Source organism: Tupaia chinensis, unplaced genomic scaffold (genome assembly GCF_000334495.1).
Source record: "Tupaia chinensis unplaced genomic scaffold, TupChi_1.0 Scaffold144529_1, whole genome shotgun sequence".
In the NCBI taxonomy this organism is placed as follows: domain Eukaryota; kingdom Metazoa; phylum Chordata; class Mammalia; order Scandentia; family Tupaiidae; genus Tupaia; species Tupaia belangeri.
This window is the reverse complement of record NW_006204388.1, coordinates 1,406,714-1,410,634: the sequence shown is the minus strand read 5'-3', so window position 1 is coordinate 1,410,634 and position 3,921 is coordinate 1,406,714. Positions and strand designations below refer to the sequence as shown.

The 3,921-nt window shown below is 41.3% G+C and overlaps 1 protein-coding gene across 1 annotated transcript in view; it reads right to left on the bottom strand.

Moving 5' to 3' along the window:
• Positions 1-2,856, bottom strand: part of ANKRD13C (ankyrin repeat domain 13C) — a 96,689-nt gene extending 93,833 nt beyond the window's left edge. Inside the window, exon 1 of the mRNA XM_027767734.1 lies at positions 2,563-2,856. The gene's annotated coding sequence lies outside the window, so the exon portion shown is untranslated. The remainder of the gene's footprint in view (positions 1-2,562) is intronic.
• Positions 2,857-3,921: the final 1,065 nt, after the last annotated feature.

Below are 3,921 nucleotides of genomic sequence, written 5' to 3'. Positions count from 1 at the left end.
CTCTGTCTTTTTGGGGAGCGCATGTGCCCTATAGCTAAAAACCTCTCCAAAAAAAAAAAAAAAAGGCTGGAATTAGTTCACAAAGAGCAAATGCAGGAAACTTGGACTATATACAACAGGCAATAGAGAGTTTGCAAAGGATTTTAAACACAGAATCACATTTAATCACCACAGTGTGCAATTAATCCATATGCCAACGATTTTGCCAGTCTTTCCAGTTTTACTTCCTACATTGCCAAATTGACTCTTCATTTTAAACAAACCAATTTACCAACAGTTCTTTATCCTCTTCATTGCCTTTGCATATGGTATTCCATGTATCCAGATACCATTTCTATTTTTTTTTTTTGAGAGAGGGATTTTTTTGCTATAGAACACGTGTGCTCACTGGAGAGAGACAGAGCAAGAAATCAACCCCCACCCCCCAAGGGGGTGGCCATACCACAATCCCTTCTCCATTTTCCTCTCGGGACTTTGGGCATGCATGCACACGTGCCCAGTGTGAGTTTCAAGCCACTGGGTCCATGATCCAACACCTCAACCACTGTGCTACCGGTTGGCCTCAAAGCATTTGCATTATTTTTCACCTTTATTCTTGGCTCAAGGGTTTGTGCACGTGCGTGTGTGTGTGTTTGTGTGTGTGTGTGTGTGTGTGTGTGTTTTGGCATAGAATTCTGGGCCAGAAAAAGTTTAATCAAGCTAAACCTCAACATAGATTTAGCATGTCCTTCCATTATGAATCTAGGCCACGAACCACAATATTAACACTAGCAGTACCTGTTACTTTACAACTGAAAGAAACCACAGATATTTTTATATCACATTACAGTTACTGCAAATAATGCAAAATAACATTTATACTCATTACTAACTCAAAATGAATAACTATGCTAAGTTAGATCATGTTCTTTAATGAATTAATAAAGAAGCCAATATTGTAGCCGGCAGATGGCATGGTGGTTAAGGCACTGGACTCGCACATCCCAGACCTAGCAGCTTTCTCTCTCTCTCTTTGGTCAAATTAAAGAATGATAATAATAAATAAAGTAAAACAATTCTTTAAAAAGCATATATTACTCAGGAACCAGCAGTTAATATAATGGCTATGTCGCTGGACTCCCACGTAGTCGACTGCGGTTCGCGTCCCAGCCCCGGTGGGTTAAAACTCACGCTGGGTGTGTGTGCGTGTGTGCCCAAGATCCCGAGAGGAGAATGAAGGAGAAGGGATTGCAGCATGACCATCCCCTCTGGGGAGTGATTTCTCGCTTTCTGTCTCTATGTCTCTCTCTGTGCACGCGCCCTATAGCGAAAAACCTCTCAAAAAAAAAAAAAAAAGCATATATTACTCCATCACATTTTTTTTGATAAAAATATTTTGAGGGACCAGCAGATTGCACAATGGTTATATAGTTGGATTCCTACATGGTTGACCACAGTTTGAGTCCTGAATCCACCAGCTTGAAACTCTTGCCAGGTGCTTGTGTGTGCATGCCCAAAACCTGGAGTGGAGACTGGAGAAGAAAGGATTGTAGTGTGGCCATTCCCTCTGGGAGGTGATTCTTGCTTTTTGTCTCAGTCTCTCTCTATCTCTCCAGCAAGTACACATGCCCTATAGCAAAAATCTCTCTAAAAATACATTTATTTTTTGATAGCTACTTAGACACACAGAATTTCCTTTGTAATTCAAAGTATTTGACACATAAAAACATGGTTCTGAAAATGGGTCCCTAGGTTTCAGCACACTCGCAAGGCAGTCCGATGGCACAAAAACAGAAGTTAAGATTATCTTAGATGATACCAGCCCATCTGTCCCCTTTTTTGCCTATCCAACAACACATCATTTTGAATTAGGTCCTTCTTTTCTCTTCTCCCTGATTTTCCATTATAACTGCTGCTGTGCTTCATGATGTCATTGAGTGCCTCCTCAATTCATCCTCTGAGCTCTCTAAATACTGCAACTGTATTATTGATATATGCACAATACCTTAAAAATAATGGGTGGTTAATATTAATAATAAAGAGGTGAATTAATCAACTAGTAACAATCCTCAGTATCTACAATGTGCCAATGTAAACTCAATGATGAGAAACTAAACTTTGTTTTGTTTTGTTTTGTTTTGTTTTTGAAAGGTTTTTTCTATAGGGCACATGCGCTCGCCAGACAGACAGACAGAAAGAGACAGAGAGACAGAAAGCGAGAAATCACTCCCCAGAGGGGATAGCCACGCTGCAATCCCTTCTCCTCCATTCTCTTCTCGGGATCTTGGGCACGCACGCACATGTGCCTGGCGTGAGTTTAAGCCACCGGGTCCAGGACTCAAACCATGGTCGACTACGTGGGAGTCCAGCGACATAGCCATTACACTAACTGCCGGTCCCCGAGAAACTAAACTTCTTAAATAATCCCAGTCTGACTACGCTGAAGCTTACTACTACTCTCCAGCATTCTTAGGTATAGCACAGGAGATACATCACTTAGGGCATTTTATTTTATTTTTCATTTACAGAAACAGTGATTTCAATGAAAACTGGCTTAAACTAAGGGGATTTTTTTTAACTTACATAACAGAAAGGTGCAGAAACAAGTCCTTAAGAGTGGCCCTCGAATCCAATGCCAGTTGCTCAGTGACTCTCAGTAAGTCTTTCAGGGTGTCTCTGCGAAGACTGCCTCAAGCAGGTTTCCCTCAAGGACACAAGATAGCTGCCAGTGGTAACAGGCCAGAGGCCCCTAGAAGGCCTGAGCTTGACAATCATAGGCAACTCTGTCCGCCCCCACAATGCGCAGGAGAACGTTAATTGGCTCAGGCCTGGGTCAACTGAATAAATTCCATGGAGGAGGGGATTATTCTGATTAGTTTTGCCCAATCAGGACTCATCTGTAGGCAGGAGGCTGGGCGCAGTCCTGGAAACAGTGGAACTAGTTCATAATGGGAATGAGGTGGGAATGAGGTAGGAGTGAGGTGGGAAAGATGGTATGGATAGGGCAAACATAAGAGCCGTTAGCCAAAGTACTAGACCCAGAGCAGGATTTCATTTAAAAAACCAAAACTTACCAGTTATTGTAGTGTCTTAAATTAAACATGATAAAGTATGTAGTCATATCAATTATATAGACCTGTAATGAGTAAATAGCTTTGCTGGCAAACAACACATTTACCTTTTATTCAAATGTTACTGAGATGGAATTCAACCCAATAAGTATATCGTTCAACTACTAAATTTACTGGTTAATTCTATGGGGTTCTACAGATTAGCACTTAATAATTTCCTTCCTGTTGTAGTTAATAACCCAAATGATGTTCCATTTGCCCCAAAAAAGAATTGCTTTCTGATAAGTGTGTGTCCTTCCACCTCTTAAATGAGAGTTTTGTTACACTGCCTTTTCTTTTTTTGACAGAGGGTTTCCTTGGCAACCCTGCCTCTTAGATTTTTCCTTATTACTTAAGAAGAATCTGGCTAAATCCCTGAGAGCCACTGATCAGGAATAGTGGGAAAGTGTCCAGCCTCTATCTGTGAATAGCCAGAGATACACAAAAAGAAAGCACTTCCCCCACCCCCAGTCACACCACAATCCTTTCTCTGTCTCCATCCTGTCAGGGTTTGAAGCATACACACACTAGGTGTGTGTCTTAAGCAGCCAGGCCCAGGATTCAAACTTCACAGAAGGCCATGTAGGCTCTGACTCCCTTAACCACCAGGCTACAGGCTGGCCTCACATTCTTTATGGGTTCACTAACACCCAGTACCAATCAAACAAGCCTGGTTCTAAGAATGAATATATCTGGACTTTAGTAGAAATTTATGTATCTGCCTTAGACCAAGCACCTAATCCGTGTTTTACCTAGTGCCTTTATTTAATAAGAGCAATGGTTTCACAACATGCAATACAGAATAGCAGTGTTGTACAAAATAAGAAAATCT